Genomic DNA, 21,859 nt, shown 5'->3' on the forward strand with positions numbered 1-21,859 from the left:
TAATAGCATAATACAATAAGCATATGTTCTGAAAATAAACATGTCAACCAAAATTTGAACAATGTCCACCCTTACCCCCAAAGACTATCAGACAACTCCCACACTACTCTGGCTCTGAAACCTATACAAGTATATAGAAGTAGTTTTAAATTAAAGAACATGGTACATTAAAATAAACAATCAGTGTTCATTTTTAAATAAAAAGAAAGCATTTCATTCAAATTAGAAATATGAAGTGTATAAAGCCAACAAAACAGAATATGAAGAACATCCAGTCCTCAAGCACAAGAAAGAACTTCTCACCCAACCTAAAGTGAAGAGCATTTATTTGCAAAAATAATGCTTCCTACACAAAAAGAGCAATTGTTCCACCCTCAAGCCTAGATTGTAGAAAAATAACCAAAGCATCACAAATATACTATAAAAGCTCAACACATCATATAAGACATATTTATCTACCTTCTAAATCTCAGAATACAGCAAACTGAAGCCATAGATGATAAAGGTTCAATTGAAAACAATTGCACATGTTCTGACAAATAAAGAAGTATCCACAAACCTAAAAATGAAGTGAGAAAAAGCCATTCTGGTGGTGTAGATGGATAAAGCCCTGACTACATCCCAGTTGGTGCAGGTTTAATTTATGGCTTGGGTAACTGACACAATAAATGAGTAATAGCATAATACAATAAGCATATGTTCTGAAAATAAACATGTCAACCAAAATTTGAATAATGGTGGAAGGCAAGTATGGGTATTCCCATCTGGATTGAGAGGGTGTTCTTCAAGGATGCTCAGGGGAGGCATAGTTCAATGTGGGGAGTGGCCCTCAAGCAAGACTGATGAGCTTTATAGGTAGGTCAGGGAATGATCAGAACATATAACACACACAAAAAAAACAGGATAGAAGTAGAAATGGCCAAGCCCCAGGACACCCTTAGGATCCATGACTAGCCCCAATAATATAAAAGTAAGTCTAAAATAAATAATGTTGTTCCCCTACCCTCTACCATTGTCATCTATTAATAATATTGTCATTTTTCACTCATCAATGTCACTCAGAAATCTTTCAGTAAAGACACATACATGTTGAGCCAACAAAATATCCTTACCAGTGCATAACTTCACAATTAAATGACTGCATTTCTACCATGTATGCACAATCACTAACTGATACCAAAACAAAGATTATTCTCCATGATCGTTAATGATTTCCTCTGATGCTGTACTGAAATCCGAATGCCAAAAGCCAGTAATTACAGTATTCATTCTTTCCATCATATGTACATCAGAAAATTAAAAGTAATATTTCTTTTGTTTAACTCACTAATTATACATAATTTAAGTGCTTCTTATTAAATTATATTACTTTTTGACTTTAGGAAGTCTGCGGTATCCTAGTACATTTACTAACTAACCCAAATACTGGCACGTTAATAAGGTGGTGTTCAACTCTGCTGCATAAATTCAGGACCATTTACGTGTTTTACGTAAATGAGGCCCTTTTTATTTTATCTCTATGAATTGCAGTAATAAGCAAATATGGAAGGCCACTTATGGACATAAATTGCTCTTGGATGATCATGAACGTGGACTAAGACTCGTGTGGATGAACTGTGAACAGCTTCACAGTCTACAGCACTCCTCAGCAGTTCGCAGCTTGCCATGGTAATGTACGAGTGGCCCTAGATAAACTGAAATCAGAATATACTTAAAAAAACCAAAATTGAGTCATTTGAATGACAGATTGCACAAACATGACGTGCAATCTCTGCCCATCTAATGAGATCTGTCACACCTTGGCACCTCAAGCCACTAAACATTTTATAAAATTTGCATTAAATGCACATTGTACTACCTCCAAAAAACAAAGTTTCAAGAGTAATACTCAAAAAAATGCATCTTATGCAATGACCAGCTGCAGAAGTAACTATAAATCATATATATAACAATGATTTGATATATTTCATTTTTATTCATCATGTGAGTTAAATGTGAATGGTTTCCATTAAGAAAACAAAATTATGTGACAAAGCATTTTTGGTTAAACCAAACTTGTCAATAATATCAATACCTGATCAAATTCCCATTGCTAGTGATATCACACCCCATAGGGAGTGGTTCTCAACCTGTGAACTACAGACCTGCTCATACTTTCTTCATCCCACTTCTGGCACTTTGCATCATGTCATCACCTCCAAACTGATCTGACAAAAAGACCCTTATTATGGTCTACCTTCTCAAGGAGTCATGTTAGGATAAGATAGAGGCATGCACACATGGTAGTACGTTGAAAAAAACTGATATCTGCTAGGTGTGAGGTGACTGCCTGCCATCCTTGACAGGTATCATCCACTCTGGCCAACAATGCCATCACAGATATGAAGACTTTCAAAAGTGTAGACCAGACCAGCTGACTGATAGAGTAGTTGAGATAGTGGAGAGAATGCTTGAGTGCTAGAGTAAGTACATTTTTTTTTATTGGTCACTATTTTATTGGGTCATATTAAACATAAAAAAGTATAACACATTTGCATAAATAGAGCTATTTGATGAAAAAAGATATGTGTAACTGCAAATATAATTAGTAGTGCTATTATGACAATGTAAAAGAAATCATAAACATATGTATAGACATAAATGCATCTGTTTAAAAAGATATGACAGTTAAATGTTAACATAATGTTGTGAATAAATGCAAATGTAACACGTGTTAATACCATCTTAAGAAAACTAACCTGCTGTTACCAGCAGGAAGTCCTTGGAGTGTATCTGTTCATAGTTTCAAAAGTGTGATGCCAAAACCTCACTTACTCTTAAGTGGGGGGGGGGGGGGCTGGGATAAGTTTGCAGACAGGCTCATTAATATGATTGTAGATCATCCATGTTTTGATTGTCTCTAACTTCTCTGTAAATCCAGGAGAAGAAATGAAACGATTCTTCAGAAAAAACAGCAGCTGAAGAACTGATTCTGATAAAAAAAGTTAATCTGTTCTGCATCCTGGTTTACAACATATTAAAAATGATGTTACTCTATGAATAAGAGGAGGTGTGCATAAGATATTTACCAAACAGTTCAGAATAACGAGTAAGCAAAGACCTACTCTGCTGTTTAGCAGTAGAGATGAGTGTGGTCTGTGGTGCCTACCTCACTATCACCAGGAAATAAATATATATAGAAGCATTACCATAGTCTCCAGATACAAAATGCAGGCTATAACGAAAAAAAAAATGAGGATAGCCACAGCTAAAGAGAAAAACAGCCAAATGACCACAGAGAAGAAAATCTAAGACAAGATTAGCAGTGTATGACAGAAAAAGCTTTTGTTCAGTTGCTGTTGATAGGCCATAATGTAGCAGAGCACATTAATGTAGCAGGGGAGTTGTGAAAAAAAATTTGACTGGCAGAGCACATACTACTGAAAGATGTATGGCAAAAAAATACAGATTTGTTTATATCATCTCAAAAGACACAAGCGAATCCTCTTCAGAAATAAAACATGATCAGAAAACATATGGGAGAAAACATAGATATTAACCTTGCTTGTCTCCAAAAAGTTTCATATTAAACCTGGTAACAAAGCCATCTGTGTATTGTGTGTCAAAAGTGTTTACAAATAAAGCTGTAAAAATGTCAAGTATGGTATGCTAGGTGGAAAACATTCATACTGTGAATAGCCATCTGTATCAGCATCACATATTATTATTACAATACGGACTAGTGGATGGAAACATAATGTTAAATTATGGGCAATAGAAAATGAAGTGCAATTCTACTTTAATTTTACAGAAGAGTTTTTTTTTTTTTTTTATCAATGAAGAACAGCCTACTGCCTAGGTGTTGTCACAAGTGTCTGAAATAACTAAAGCTTATGTGCAAATGCAGTAAGTAGAGATGAAACAATGACTTTTCTTTTTTTTTTTTTTACCAGAGCATTGTTTCATCACTACCTATTGTGTTTGCACATAAGCTGTAGTTATTTCAGACATTTGCTTTTTTGGTTTCTACAGAGTGCATTTATCCACTAGAGCAATTTTGTTTAGACTGCACATCTTGTCACAAGTGTGGAAAACCAAGATAAGTGAATCCATTTGCACAGGAGAATAATTGTTTTTTGTTTTCTGTTTGGGCATACTGATACAAATTACCCAAATAATGTTTATTGTGTACTGAGAACATTTACAAATATGTTGTCTGTGGGAATTGTAGAAAACAGTGTTAGATATCTCATCATTAATTAAAAAAAAAACATGTAAGAGGAGAAAGCAGAAACACCTGGCGTGTGTTCAGAAAGACAAGATGCAAAAAAGAAGAAAAAAAAACATGAACCTGATTATCTCTAGCAGGTGGAAATACTGTGGCATGCTTTAATGCCAACTAAGCAAGAAACAGCTGCTCTAGGAATGAGAACATGATATGAATGTAATAAGTATTCTGGACACTACCCTCATTCAAGAGAATAGTTAAATAAACAAAGGACACTTGGAGATCTGGTGAAAGACATATAAGCAAGAGAGAAGAAGGACGTTAATGATCATAACAGATTAAAGGAAGACAAAGAAGAGGATGTGTCATGTTGATGAGCGAGGAAGAAAAAGAAGACAAGGGAAGAACATAGTGATGTGAGCTGAGAAGAGTGACAAAGGTTATGACCAAGGCTAGCAAGTGCTATATACCCTTGAATTAGTTAAAAATACATTGAGTTACTTCAAAATTTATATGCCTATGAACAAATAAGTAGAACTTAGATGGGAAAAAGAGTGGCAGCACAAGTGAGGAACACGCGAATGTTAGGCAAGGCATCACAGCGACCATAAAATGCTATCAGTTACAGCTGGTTCATCTGTCACCCTGTGCCAGTTCCTGATATGGCACCCTCTCAGCTCTTTAAGTGAAGAGCAAAAAAAAAAAAAAAATCACAAATAGGGTATAAAGCCCTATATAACTCACTGGATTACCAGCTGGTTCACAGACAAGACCCTGGAAGGCAGGATTGGTGAGACCACCTCCACTAAGAGACTAGTCACCAGTACAGTACCTCAGGGCTCCATGTCTATGTCAGGACAGCTTCTATTTGGCATCTACTTTTTGGAGGTAAAGGCTAATGTCAAACACCTTTGCCTGACAAAGTTTGCAGATGACTGCAAATTGGGAGCTGTCATAGATTCCCACTTGACACAAACATCTTACAAGAGGGTCTAACATTGGAAAATAACTGGTGCCAAAGTCACTGATGAAAACTCAATGCTAAGAAATGCATTATAGTGCTTCTGGGAAAATGGCAACCCAGGCTAATTACTTCATCAATAAGACACCCATAAGAACTGACCCAGTAGTCAGGGATCTTATAACATATGTAGATAATAATCTGGCCTTTCACAAACATTTAGTGAGGGTAATGAGAAAATCAAACTATGTTGCCTAACTTATAAGTAAGGGAATGACATCCATGTCCAAGTGGTAGTAGCACTTTATTCAGCCCTTTTTAGACCCATCATGGAGCACAATGCATATACCTGACCAGACATATGAAACAGTTGATATGCCTACAAAGGTTTCTTACCATGAGATTCTAGAGTATAAAGACAATGTCCTATACAAATTTTCAAGTGCTATCTGTATACTCGGTCTCATACAGGCTACTGACAGGTGATCTATGCCTTAAATACAAGGCATCTTTGATCCAGTTCTGTTAGATATTTTGCACATCCACAAAATGAACAGCATTGGCACCACTAGAACCAAGGATTTAAATTTTGCTTGCAACATGAACAGGTCATGTTGGTGAGACAGATATGTGTCTCAGAGCAGAGCAATTGCCTAGGGTGCATTTCATCTGATGATGGCTGGGAAGGGACCGAAAAATACAAAATAATTAAAAAAGAAAAATATTTTTTTCTATTTTGGATTCTGATAGATTATTCTGACCCACCAACCTGTTTACTTCCTCCTTTGCAAGTTACATCATCTTGTCACACTGACTTCTTCCATTCTGATGGAGGATGGAGGCTGGCTGTTCCTTTATTGTAAATATTGGAACTTTTTTTTTTTAATTTTCATCAGGCAGCAGGCTAAGCTATTAAAACTTTTATCTTTCACCTCCCACCTCTCTTCTTGTCCCACAGCCATCGACTACTCATCTATCTATCTTCAATCACTACCACACATTTGGTCTGTTCCCCCCAACCAACTTGACAACCATTCATCAGCTCGGTGGCAGGTGTGCAGCAGGTTCAAAATTTCCTGTAATGTGTTGCTGCCCTGTATTTTTACTGATTACGACTCTGATTTTTTTTATTGTTTTGTTTTAAAAAAAGCTCACTTCACTGTCTGCCAGCAAACAGCATCACCAGCCTATAGAGTAGACCACAGAGACACGAGACCAACTTTCAAGTTGCAAGAATCGAGAGACTATACAGTAGCTACTGTTACCATTACTTAGCAGTGCTGCAGTGCTCACCGAGCCTGTCCATACCCACAGTGCCCATCCATAGGAAAGGAATGGGTGACCAGACCACTAATGAAAAGAGTAAATACTAAGTCTCTCTGTCCAAGTTATTTTTTCCTTTTTTATGGGAGAAAAAACATACATAAAGAAAACAGAAGAAGTAGATTGGGCTGGCAAATGCTGTATGAAATGTGTGAATTGTACTCATGAATGGTGTAAAAGATTCTCACAGAATGTCCAGATTTTTGCTTCATATTTTTGGTCTGTTCCTCATCAAATGTGTGTTTTTTTTCCCTAGCAAATTACTGAAGATTGAGGTCACTAAATCATGGCATACATTTGAGTTTCTGACTTCTTCCTATCCTTCAGAAAATGCATGTTAACACAAATCTTGTTACTGTAACTTGCCCTCCCCATTATTTTAGACTTTGTCCAGATTTCTTGGGCTAGGAGATATGCAGTGCATTAATTTATTGAATGCCAATAATGGTGATTTTTCTTACAACTCCTTCCATCATGGGGGCAAGGTGATGGTGGTGGGGGTCTGTTTTTTTTGTCCTGCCTATGGCCCCATTTGACTGTGATCCTTGTCTGTCTCACAGTATCTCAATACTCTGCAACAGGCTCCCCTTCCACATGAAGCAGAGTCTAACCCTATTTAAGTGTAACCTTGACCATTGGATGGGAAATCTGAAATTGACCCCAGGTCTGGCCTCCATGTCTCTGATAAACAGAGGCAAACATTAACTATGCCCAAGCTAACATACCCCCCAACATAACCTTTAGAATCTTCCTAACTAACACACCCACTCCTAATAAATGTTCATGATATATAGTGACAACTTTGGGTTGGGTAGCACTGCTAGGCTTAAAAAGGGCCTGGTGGTTGTTAGCCAAGTATATACCTATGAACCTATAAAGTCAACTATAAAAGATTAAAAACACAGAACTCAACACGCCTGTACCCAAGTGACAAGATACAGCCTTGGTGCATTTAGAATCTAATTTTTTAATAACAGACAAAAGCATCATTTTGTTTAGAGGGGCAAGCCTCCTGCACTCCCATATCCCTCACACCACCTGATAATTATATATATATATATATATATATATATATATATATATATACACTAAGTCTGAGACTGCACAAACAGTGGGTACCAGCATATTCCCCAGTCCTGGAAATCTCATACCATCTCATACACCTATCGATCAGCTGCTTAGTCCATCATATGCTGTTATCTAAACAACTGTCACACAAACACACATACACTCTCTCAGTATAATGCAGCACTCCCATATACATACAGATAGATAGATATGTATATATATATATATATATATATATATATATATATATATATATATATATATATATATATATATATATATACATATAGATAGATAGATATAGATATAGATATACAGATACATATATATATATATATATATATATATATATATATATATATATATATACACATATATATCTATATCTATATAACAATTTAAAACTTGCCAGAATTAACAGTTTGTCAAGCCTTAGTAGCTGGGTACTTTTTGATATCATGTTGGCTCAGTGTGTAAATAAGGGCATACTAGTATATGTATAACTCCCTTGACATATCTAGGGTGTGTGTGATGCATATGTTCGTGTACAATAAAAACAGTGTGGAAAATGTATATCCTAGCTAAACCTGTAAGTATTTTGTTTATGTACACTCTAGTTATAAATTTACTTGCACCCTTAACAGCAGCATCACTTTTTGGCATATTTATCGTCATGTTCCAAGAGCTCATTTCAGTACTTTTATATACAGCAGCAGTGCTGATTATTCAAAGTCAAAAAACAAAACAGCAACTTTTGTTTGCATGATAGATGCTTTATATCCAAACAATTTAACAGGGAAAGACAGAAAAAATGATTTTCCATCTTCAACAAATGAGAACAAATCCATAGCAAAACAAGGCAGTAGTGTTTTTTTTTTTTTTAGTATAAAAGTTGTTCATCATGCAATTCTCTATAAAATTAATAGTCTATTTAGATTTAGAAATGAAAACAAATTTAAAGTGAAACAAGGCAACAAGTTTCTTTGAACATAAAAGCTGTTCTGCATGCAAATCTATATTAAATAGGTAGTGTTTCATTTATTTAAACATTCTGCATATTTGTTAATGAGGGTGTGGAGTTATAAAATGTTATTTTTTTCAAGCTACATTTACCTGAGACTCACTACCATGTCTCCAACACTCAAAGCTCTTCACATATATATCCTACTCTTTACCACCACTTTAGCCTCCCTATCCATACCTTATTATATCACCTTCTTTGAAAACATCACTTTACATGAACAAAACCATCACCTCCAGCAAACTTTACCATCCTCTTTTTTCAGCACCCTTAATCATAGTAACATAACCTGTTCCTCTAACTATCTACTACCAAAATACCACAGAACAACTCATGTGTCTTTCTACCTAAACAAAAAGAATTTTAATAACTCACTTAAGATCCTTAAATTCCTATTTTATTCCCAGCATGACCTCCTCCTACACGGAGATGTTCATCTTAACCCTGGTCCCTCTACCAAGACTAAATTCAACCGAAATAATAATCCTTCACCTATACCTTCATCATGCTCTAACGCAGCCAACTCCCTTCTAATAGCTCACCTTAATATCATTTAACCCAAATAATAATCCTTCACCTATACCTTCATCATGCTCTAACGCAGCCAGCTCCCTTCTAATAGCTCACCTTAATATCATTTAACCCAAATAATAATCCTTCACCTATACCTTCATCATGCTCTAACGCAGCCAACTCCCTTCTAATAGCTCACCTTAATATCATTTAACCCAAATAATAATCCTTCACCTATACCTTCATCATGCTCTAACGCAGCCAACTCCCTTCTAATAGCTCACCTTAGTATCATTTAACCCAAATAATAATCCTTCACCTATACCTTCATCATGCTCTACCGCAGCCAACTCCCTTCTAATAGCTCACCTTAGTATCATTTAACCCAAATAATAATCCTTCACCTATACCTTCATCATGCTCTACCGCAGCCAACTCCTTCTAATAGCTCACCTTAGTATCATTTAACCCAAATAATAATCCTTCACCTATACCTTCATCATGCTCTACAGCCAACTCCTTCTAATAGCTCACCTTAATATCATTTAACCCAAATAATAATCCTTCACCTATACCTTCATCATGCTCTACCGCAGCCAGCTCCCTTCTAATAGCTCACCTTAATATCATTTAACCCAAATAATAATCCTTCACCTATACCTTCATCATGCTCTACCGCAGCCAGCTCCCTTCTAATAGCTCACCTTAGTATCATTTAACCCAAATAATAATCCTTCACCTATACCTTCATCATGCTCTAACGCAGCCAGCTCCCTTCTAATAGCTCACCTTAATATCATTTAACCCAAATAATAATCCTTCACCTATACCTTCATCATGCTCTAACGCATCCAACTCCCTTCTAATAGCTCACCGTAATATTAGAAGTATTAATAGCATAATACACCACCTCCATTCACTCTTGGACTTGCACTCATTTGATATTCTATGTCTTACAGAAACTTGGCTAAAACCCTCTACTCAAGACCAGGAAATTATCCCTCCTGGCTTTAACATACTTAGATGTGACTGGATAAAGAAGAAAGGTGGTGGTATAGCCATCATCTATAAATCTAATCTCCAAATTAGCCTGTATAATGAACTTCCATTACTAGACCCCAAAGCTGAAATATTATCAACCAAACTTCAAATTAACAACAACAAATCTGTCTATCTAATTTGTTTGTATCTTCCCCTTGGTAATAATATTCATATTCTAGAAAACTTACTTAGTTCACTTTCTAACCAACTACCCCAAGAAACCATAATACTTGGTGACTTCAACATTGACTGGATAACCTGTTCATCCCAGCAACCTACTAACCATATTAATCTCTATGGGTTCACTCAATTAATAACCACTCCAACTAGAATCCATAAATCAAATAGGAAAGAAACAACTCTTGACTGGATCCTTATTAACAACCACCCTAGCATTTACACTCCAGGAACCCTTCCTGATAATATTAGTGATCATATGCTTGCATATGTCTTTAGACAAAAATTGAATATTCCAGCTACTCATAAACTCAAGACATCCCGCTCAAAAAGATTATTTAACCCTGATAATTTCCTAACTGAATTACAAGCATGCGACTGGTCTCCATTGACTCACCTTGAACTTAATGAAGCAGTGACCTACTTTAACACCAACTTTCTACAAATCCTTGACTATCATGCTCCTACTTGCTCTACTAGGATAAGATCCAAATCTGCCCCATGGCTAACTAAGCAAACGAAAGAAAAAATGATCCTAAGAAATAAGATTTGGGCTAAATGGAGAGCTACCAAATGTACATCTGATCATCTACTCTTTAAAAATTAAGAAATGCCACCAAAAAAGATACTCTTAGAGACAAAAAGGAATTTTATCTTCACCTTCAACAAACCAGTCAAAAAACCCCTCAAAAATTCTGGTCAGGTATCAATAAACTTCTTAAACCAGGACATTCAACTACTCCTACCCCTTCAGGCTTTAACCCCAACAATTATACCCAGATCCCAGATGCCTTCAATAAGTATTTTACAGAAGCCATTCAAACCCTAGCTAATTCATTACCCACATCTACTGCCTCCTTACCAAATACCTCTATTACCTCATCTAATGCCTTTCATATTCAACCTGTCGCTACGTCTCTTATTTATAAGCTTCTCAAAAAACTTAAACCTTGTACCCCATCTGCTGACCAACTCTCGTCTGAATACCTACAAATTGCTGCAAAAGCTATAGACTACCCCATATCCATACTTATTAACAGGACCATCTCTGAAGGAAAAATCCCCACCTTATGGAAAATATCTCATATAATTCCTCTACATAAAGGGGGCTCTTCTATTGAGCTCTCTAACTTTTGCCCTATTGCCTTACTCTCCCCATTAGCTAAGATAATGGAAAGATGCGTGCACAAACAAATTCTTAACTACCTTCTACAAAATAAAATTCTAGCCAACTGTCAACATGGCTTCAGACCTTTCCACAGCACTACAACTGCCCTCCTCTCCTTCTCTGACTCCATAAATAATAATCGGAACAATAATCTTTTCTCCTCAGCACTATTCATAGACCTGTCAAAAGCCTTTGATATGGTTAATCATGATATACTTCTAGACAAACTTAATCTCTATTCTCTTGGCTCTCATGCACTGCAATGGTTTAGGAGTTATCTCCAAAACAGGGAACAAGCAGTGCTTTGGGACAACAACCTATCTTCCTTACTCCCAGTAAATATTGGGGTTCCACAAGGCTCACTCTTAGGTCCCCTCCTTTTTTTGTTATTTATCAATGACCTACACTGGAATATACCACAAGCCACCTGCATTCAATATGCTGATGACTCAACTTTAATCTGCACTGCTAAAAATGTTGCCTCCCTCCAGTCCCTCACCCAAACAGTTTTCCAAAATGTAGAAAAATGGTTTATGCAACACTGCCTCCTCCTTAACCCCAAAAAAACAAAACTTCTTTTCTTTACTCCTACTCACAAATCTCCCACACCATTCTTCACTATCTCCGCTAATAATGCTACCAGTATTACCCCTGATATGACCACTCGACTATTAGGTGTAACTATTGACAACCGGCTGAATTTTGATGACCATATTAACACCACCATTAAAGCTGTTAACAAAAAAATTGGTACTCTCTACAGAATCAAACCCTTCCTTACTCCAGCAGCTAGAAAAAACATTGCCCAGACCCACCTGATCTCCACCCTTTTCTATGCCTCTGCTATATATACTAACTTATCTAAAACCAACATTACCAAACTCTCGACCTGTTACAATAGTATAACTAGATTCATTACTGCTACTCCCTTTAGAACGCACCACTGTCTCAACCTCAAGCAACTAGATTGGTTAGAGCTAAAGAACCAATGACTCTATCTACAATTACTCATCATTCATAAGACTCTTTACTACCCTGATGATACCCCTAGCCTTACAATACTGATTTCACCTTATAAAAACCTAGCCACACTTCGCTCTGCCAATAAACTCCTAGTATCACTGACTAAATCATACAATAAAGCTGGGGACTCATTATTTTCTAATTTCATTGGTAAAACCTGGAATCAACTCCCTCATGAAATAGCTAATCAAGACTCTACCTCTCTTTTCAAAAAACATATCAAAGAACATCTTAAAAATCAATGGCTGTGTCCTTGTTCTAACCCCGACTGAAATCACATCTCCATACTCCTAACTTTCAGCCCCCTCCCCTGACTGAGCTCCTAAATAACACTTTCAATTTCTGAGAGTTATATTTTAGAAATAGGCTCCACCTTATATTTCTTTTTCCTCCCCCTTGCAATTTCATCTTGTGTTTTTGCCTCTGTTTTTTATTAGGCTAACTGCAGCATGATGCATTACTTTTAAATTTATTTTCCTATTTTAATTGTCTGCTTTTTGTAATTTCTTGTGTTTCTAAACAAGTCTACCTTTGTACTTTTTTATTCATATTAGTGTTTTTTATTCATATTAGTGTTTTTATGTGTTGAATTATTGTTTATTGCTTGTATTGGAGCTTTTCTCCTCGGGCCTCTACTGAAAACGGATACATGTCCAGCTAGACTAGCCCGGTCAACAAATGTAAAATAAAATAAATAAAAATAAAATAAATTTTTCACATAAACCAATATGAGCATCTTGTAAAATAAAATAAAAAATCACAGCAAATTAATGCCAGGATTGTAAATTATATGGAGCAGCATTACAGAGGGACTCTCTCATCCTGAAATGTAACTTGAACTTACATTTCAGGTCTGACCCTATTATGACACATATGGAGGTACAGTATGCCTAAGAACCTCCAGATACTATATCATAATTTCTGTACTTTATATAGCATGCTACTCTATACAGTGATAATGGAGTATGTAAACAATCTGCATTATAAATTCCAGTTCATGTGATTGGTGTAACTCATAGAAGGTTGATTCTGCTGTATAGCCTCTGATGTTTGCAGAACATACTCATGCACAGTGCTGCCTGTACGTCAGCCATAATAGTGCATGAATTACAGGTAAATCACTCTCATTCCTATTTTACCCTCCATCTCTCTCTCTCTATCTTATCGGATTTAACTGTGTTGCCCTTATCAAGAAGGAAGATAACTCTACTAGTTATGGTCCCTAGCGTACTTTAGACTCCATATGGTCATTCAAACTAATTTCCTAGTATCATGACATCATAGACACTATGATACTAGTTACCCATGTGTGCAGTACTAGAGCTGGGACACAGGGTTGGCATACAATGGTGCTGCATGCCTATAGTGTAGCCTATTTAAAGTAAAATCAATCAATTATGTTTTGTCTCCATGCATGACATGGGTAACTACAATGAAAACACAAACATGAATACAGATACTCATCACCCAGGGTGATAGAACACTGAAGAGGCCCATGTACAGCTCTCCTACATGTTAACATGGGTACTGCAGGCATTATTCAGATATGACAGGATAACAGAGTGAGGAGGAAATAATTTCTGAGAGGTAAGGAAGGCTGGGGATGGGGTTACAAAATATAGATATATGGTATGAGAATGCAGTCCTGAGTCTGAGTGCTACTTTTGTGTCTACAACCATTTTCTTCTGTGCCTTTGCAATGGTAGAAATGATCCAGGAGTGAATAAGAAGCAGCAGAGCAGAGCTAGATCTAGCAACAAGAAGTAGTTGGAGAAGGTCTTCAGCCAACCTATATTGAAAACAGACACTCCTAATTAAGATGGTAGGCCTCTTGAAGTATGGACACTTGCCTTGTTGGACACCCAAAGGTGGACTCTTCAATATCTCTGATTGAGATTTGTGCTAATTTGCTTTCTAAAGATATGCTATATCATATGCTTGGTTACAAAATTTGTGAGTACTGTAGTAGTTTTCACATGGCTGATAGAAACGGATGCACTGTGATTCAGTTCCTTACTGTATCTCTAACTGTGGCAATGTTGTTCTGGGGTGGGATCAGAGCTGCTTTAAATTTTATTAACAGAAAAGGAAATATATGTACCACAGCGTGGAATATTCCACATACAGAATAAAATGCATGTGGTGAGGTAGTAGAAGGAAGGTTATACTTTATATGTTCATTTATCCTTTGTTGACTAAGTTAATCCCACTAGGCTAGTATCCTAGCCTCTTTTCAGGGGAGACCTAAGGTAGCAGTTTTATGCAAATATACACACACATATACTACTAGGGGAAATTTGGCCAGAGCAGTTTTGATAGTTGCGCTGGGATCTTTGCATCCATTTGGGCTACAACCACCTCTAGCAGATGGGACTTCATCCAAAGAATGGCACACTCAGGAGTACAGCACCCCACTTATGCTACACTGTAGTATCAGTAATTGATCAACTTGGTGTGGGAATAGAGCCCACAATCTTCTGCACTAAAGGCAAGTGCTACCTGTTGTGCCACTGACACTAATAATATACACTTTGAAAAAAAGGAATCTAGTAACAGTTTTAGATTAGGAGCTGCTACTGCAAGATATTTTTTTTATTAAAGGTGGAACCCTGTGCCTTTTGTTTGCATATAAATTGTGTTTTAAGCTAGTGATGCTGAATGTGCACCTTATAAAATTTGGAGATGGAGTGGCAGGTTAAGTGTTTGATGTGGGACGGTCCATGGCATGTGCCTACTCCACACAAAGACAAGAAATGTGGAGATTTTATTTTAATCCTTTTCTGTCCATTTGCCTGTTAACCTTCTAGCTCCTGCCACAACCTTTATCAATCTGTACCCTATACACTGGGGTAAAAGCCAGTCACTGCTCAGCTGATATACATCAAGGAAGCCCTGAGGATAATTCCTATGTCTTTGTTCCTAAACCCTTTCACAGGTAGCTGGCATGCATACTGATAAGCAAAACTGCTATACCTTCTTCTATGAGCATGTGCATTCCCATACTTGCTCCATAAAGAATAATTTATGGATACAGTTTGTAAAAAGCAAGTATTCATCCACAACTAATATGAATGCCACACCTCTCTGTCCTGTAAGTGCTAGTATTATTGAGAGATAGGCCACCTCCTTCCCTCTCGGATGGGCAAGCCTGTGTTACCCAATCAATCCACCCTCTCTGGCTAGATGTCACAGAGCTTGGGTCTCTGGTCAATCCTGCATTATCTGTCTCACAGTTGGGACTTTACTCCTCTATACTATGAAATAAGCAGGGGGAATGTGATGCTCTGAAACTTAAACATGTTAATAAATTTGGTGTTCTGGGCAATACAAAAACGGTAACATTGTTTCAGTTAAAATGTTTTGCATAAGATGCTAATGTGTATTACATTATTATAACAAGTTGTTAATTATGTAGGCATGATGCCCACCACTGCTACCAGTATATAATGGCCAATACTGCCAACAATATGTGATGTCCCCATGCTGGGCCAGTAATCAAGGAGCCTGAATCCTCACCACAGACACTGGACAGGGACATGCATTTGGAATACAAATGGATACACTCAGTATTTCCAGATGCAGGCCTCTCTGCATCAAGCACAATTGCCCACAAGAGCACACAGTGAACACCCTCAGCCCAGGGTCTGGATTTCTCTATATCTGTCTCCCTCCAGGTCCTCAATAAGACTCCCCACTGATACAGCTGTAGGATTAGGTCCTCACCCAAGTGTCTAAGCCAAGTTCTCCAGTACCATCTCTGTAAACCCAGTGCTTTCTGTTCCTAACCCAAGTAGCTGGTACACACACACAAACACACACACACACACATACACACACACACACACACACACACACACACACACACACACACACACACACACACACACACACACACGGGAAAGGCTGGTACAGATTTACCTGCGGTGCCCCCTTCTGCCCAGAGTATAAGGTGGTTATCACTGCCACCAGACACTCCACAATCAGCTGCTCTAAGGCCCTTAACAAAGGGTTTCCTATTATGCTGTGTAATATTAATACAAATGATAGTAGTTGAACAAGACAGTTAGGCCTTCTGGAGTGGCCCAAACAGTGTCACCAAATAAATATAAGTACTCTCAAAGGGTAGCTACTTTCTACAAGAAATAACCACAATTGGGAGGGTGGCCTAATGGTTAAGGTGTTTGCCTTGCAAACTCAAGGTGCAGAGTTTGAGTCTCTCAAGGGATAATTGGCTAGGCTTAAAATGGTTCACAAGGGCAGTTAGCTTAGTACGAATCTACAAATAAGAGTTTTAAATATAGTCAATAATAAATAATAAAAGGACTTGAAAATGTTGAATATATATTTACAGTAAACCACAGAGTTCAAATCACAGAAAATATTGAAATTAACGTTGATGGGCAGACTCATACAAATAAAGAAAAATACTCTCTAAACTATGCTTCACTATATTCCTGACTGAATCTAAGAGAATTTACTGTTCCCTAATAACTTACCTGGGCAAGGCAGGATGAAATACATGAGCGGTCTTTCTAGTCAGGCCCCCAAACAGAATACTCAATATTCTGAGATTTCACTTTGTAATATCTAAAATATAATTTCCAGGAGGGCTGGCAGAATGACTTTATCTGGTCACCTGACTTTAGGTTCTCACAGTATTCCCCTTTGAAGCTGAGACAGAAATTCAACATAGATGGCTACAGTACACATCCAAATGTTTATGGCAGTGCCAGGGGCTTCCCCTCTTTTTACTGAGCTAATGAACAAAGGCTTTTTCTAGACTTAGCATCTCTGGTCCAATACAACACTGTGGGGTACAGTTTTAATGGTTTAACAGCTCTTTTACATTTCACATAATTTTCTTAAAGTTAACCTTTGCTGTCCCAATGTCCTCTGCTAAAACATATACATTTGATTCAGTTACAATAATACATGCATATCTCTTTTCATTTCATCAGGGTGCACTGTTGATACATTTTGCACAATTAAACCTCACAAATACATTTTCAGCACAAGCATCTGTACAAATCAGTTTGATATAGAAATAACATACAGTTCTAATACATTTGTAACACATGCATCCTGTATAAATCAGTTTGACAGTCAAAAGACATATCATTATTCACAAAACTCCAGCTGGCTGTGCTGGCACTTGCCCATATCACAGTAGGTACTGATAAATTGGGATATATAATGTAAGAGATGATATACATCAAGTATACATGTGCATCGGATATATAATGTAAGAGATGATGTACATTTATGCATGTGCATCAGATATATAATGTAAGAGATGAAGGACATTAAGTGTGCATGTGCATCGGATATATAATGTAAGAGATGACGTACATTAAGTATCCATGTGCATCAGGTATATAATGTAAGAGATGATGTACAAGAAGCATTAATTGGTGTGAGGTCTCTGTTGTTAACGACAATATGTTAAATTGCCTGCATAATTTCTTGGAGACTAGAATAACAATGTGTTTGATGCAGATAGTGTGGTTGATTAAGTAGATATGTATGGTGGGAATGAAAACTGTAACATTAGGACTATCTGAAAATGTTATAGACACAGATTTAAAATTATTTTTTTTTCTTAAAGGAGAGTTTCTACTCTGTATGGGAGGGCACCTGGGCCAGTAATGGAACATTGTGGAATAAATAGCAATGTAAGAAAAGAGAGAACGTAGGATGTGGGGGAGGATTGAATTACATGTTGTGAGGTGAAGAAATGAGTTAGTAGAAAGGGTGACTATACTGTTGGGATGGAGATAATAAAAGGGAGGACACCCAGGTTTAAGAGGTGGTTTGCAGAGACATGGCAACTTTTAGTAGAAATGAATGTAAAGGAAGGGGTAATGAAGAGAGGAGATGTTGATCAGACAGGGACAGCAGGTGTGGTGAAGGCTGTGGAGAGGCATTCTTTCATATAAGGGTTAGAGAAAGTGGAGAGGGAAGGTGATAACAAGCAAATTAGCAGCATCTACCAGCAGACTATGGGTCAAGTCTAGGGGTGGTTATAGTTTGCATCAACTGTAGAAGCCTGACATCAGTAAGTACATTGGCATCCATTTGTAGGAGACGAAGGGTTTAGTGAACCTAACTCAAAGCAGGAGTGAGAGGCCTGGGATACTAGGGTGAAGAGAGGATATAGAGATGGAGAAATCAAACAGGAGGGTAAAAGTGATAAGGGAAAAAATGATGGCAGTTACTTGAAATGATGAAGAATAAATAATCCCATTAAGAGGAGAAAGAGTGCTACCAAAATCGATAAGTGAGGGCTGGATATGGCTATTATGTAAGAGATAAACCAGAGGCATGGAAGGCTAGGAGACTATTGAGAAGAAAATTTGTCTAAAAGTAGGTATAGTAAGAAAGGGGTGTTAGTATTCCTGCATATGAGGTCATGGAAGAAATAACTGAAGTGGCGAATAATGGGGATGGTTGCTGGGTGATTGCGAGTAACACTAGTAAGGTGGTGAATATATGAAGAAGGTGCTTACTGAACTGGAGGCATCAGCAGTCATTAATATGGTAAGGGAGGATGCAGCAGGAATGATTATTATCACCTACTTATTTGATGTGTATTGGCTACACTGGTGCCAGTTCAGACAAGGACAGTAAGTGCAGTGAAGGCTGTGAACATGTGCTCAGGAGAAGGAACAGTAGTTTTACTCTTTCTGCATATGGGCATATTTTGTTGGTTGTAGTTACAGAGAGAGAATATATTGCCAAGTATGGTACATATTTTAGAAAGGTTTGAACTACTCTAGGGGTTGAAATTTGATTGTCAAAACCAGAAGTTGTGGTACCAATTGAGAACAAAGGAATGTTGGGGGATTCCAGTGTATGTGCAAAGGGGAGTTAATTATCCAGGAGTTAAAGTGTTCGTGAGTTAGACTGACCATAGTCAGAAAAATAGTGTGCATTTGCAGCAGAGGATATGAGGGTGGTTATACAGTTGGAGTGCATTTTGTAGGTTACCAAGGAACTCTGACTGAGGCAGTGTGAGTGATGACATCTACAGCAGTTGGTATGTTTGTTGAAATGTGTAAGTGTGCCATATGAGGATAGAAGGCTGATGGGGATACAGAATATATCTGGTAGGTTTATGTGGATGGGGATGGGGTCAGGACAATAACTACAGATTAAGGGATAGTCAGGGGTTAAGCTGAAAGATGCCATATTTAAAAGATATGCAGTTGTGGTGTCTATGAATTAGAGGTTTGGGGAAAGAAAGAATGATCCGCTAAACTACTGTCACTTGGTAAAAGAGATGAAAAGGTAGAGAAAAACAATGTGCTCTAGGGAGAGGCAAAAACCATGGATAGGGAAATAAGGAGGTTACTTTCAGTATTTAACATAAGAACTGGGCTAGGGCAGTTAGTAGGATGGATGGATAAGGGGGTAAGAAGGTAGAAGATTCGTAAAGAAAGACCAATAAAGGATGCATTTTAGGTGGTTGTGAGGCCAGGTCAGTTTTGTGTGGAGAAAGGCACATACCATATGAGGTAAAATATTGAAAAGGTAGATAAGAGCTTAGGTGTATTTATTTATTTTACAGTTTACATTTGTTGACCGGGCTAGTCCAACTGGATATATGTCCATTTTCAGTGGAGGCCCAGGGATATAAGCTCCACATACACAAGAAAATTTAAAAAGGCATTGATACATTGCACAAAAAAATTGGAAACGGAATGTATCATTGTGTTGAGCATAATAACAAGAAAGAAATTTCCTGTTCTGAGCAGATGTAGAATTCATATCAAGAAATAGGACAGAGGTAACTAATTAATTATATAGTCACACAAAACATGACAACAAAAAAAACACCACCAAAATAAAAAAAAACAACTAATGGTGTGAACCAGCTGTGGATATTTACACCAAATTTGTACAAGGTAAATATACTACTGTAAAGTTTAACAAGAAATCATAGGTTGTAAAAGCTGTTGTTAAACATTCAAAGTATGTACAAGAATATTAATTAACTGTATAGTCACATACACCTTATTGTCAAAGGAGAAAAAGCAAGATTATATTTGTAAGAGGGCTAATATCTAGGGAAAGTTTAGATAGTTAGTGTGGGTTAACACAGGGGATTAGATTGTATGGTCACATTAAATAAGTCAAGCTGTGGGAGTGGTATGGGAATTTTGGATGAGGCTGAGCAGTATTTTAAAACTCTGGGCAGACTAAAAAGGGAAAAGGTGAAGATAGATGCTATATGTTGCAGGACTGAGGGAACAGACACTTTCCGTTTGTAAAGTTTTATAGGGGGTTAGAGGTTTAAAGAGTGAAATGCTTAAGATATGGAAAACAGTTTATTAGAAAATGATAGAGGAGTCACAGATTTGTTTGTCTAAGGTAGAAAGACTGGGGGGGGCAGTAGACAAAGGAAGAGAGGAGTGAGTTAGTGTATGCAGAAGAGGATGATGTCTGAGCTAGCTGGGTCATGGTGAGTTTGAGGTGGGCAAATAAATTAGTGAGAAGAGAAGAAGGTGACCAACAAGGAGGAAAAGGGCAATTATTAAAGAACAATTAGACAAGAGTGAGGAGGTAGGAGAATGAAGGGGGATATGAGGTTAGTAGGGGTGAAGATACCTACGACATTAACACACAGAGTGCAACAATATGTGATGGCAGTTCGAAGTTGAAGTGGCCCATAAAGATAATGCTATCACACATTGCAAAAATGTTTTTAGTGTTAACAAGGGAAACATGAATCTTGTGAGATGAATGAATTTTATTTTTGAAAATTAATAAAGATGAGTTAGAAAAACAGCTGTTCAGTTTTCATCTACAAAATCAAGAGTTCCTCATTTGCAGTAGCCTTTTCCTTATAGTGTGTGTGTGTGTGTGTGTGTGTGTGTGTGTGTGTGTGTGTGTGTGTGTGTGTGTGTGTGTGTGTGTGAGAGAGAGAGAGAGACAGAGAGAGAGTGTGTGAGAGAGAGAGAGAGATGCAGCTTGTTCCTTACATATGCATATCTCCCACCTTGCCCTATATATATATGTGTATGTGCATATTATATATATCTCATACCTTCCCCATATGTGTGTATCTATATTTCTCTATTTCTCATTATTTATTTTAACTGCATCTTGTCTCCCTTTCTAAATTCTCTCCTATTTACTATACTAATATAGCCTGTATATATTTAATAACTCACTATCTATACATAGATAAATAATAGTCTAAAATAATCTAGTTTTAAGGTAGACTAATTGGAATGTTGTTGTTTGTCTTTCGGATTTTCTCGGTTAGGGGTCGCCACAGCGGAACTCCAGTCCGCTAATGATTGGCAGTAGATTTTCACGAACGCCGAGGTGCCAGCTCAACGTCCAACCTTCAAC

This window comes from Protopterus annectens, chromosome 5.part0 (assembly GCF_019279795.1).
Source record: "Protopterus annectens isolate FY-2018-M chromosome 5.part0, PAN1.0, whole genome shotgun sequence".
NCBI lineage: Eukaryota > Metazoa > Chordata > Ceratodontiformes > Protopteridae > Protopterus > Protopterus annectens.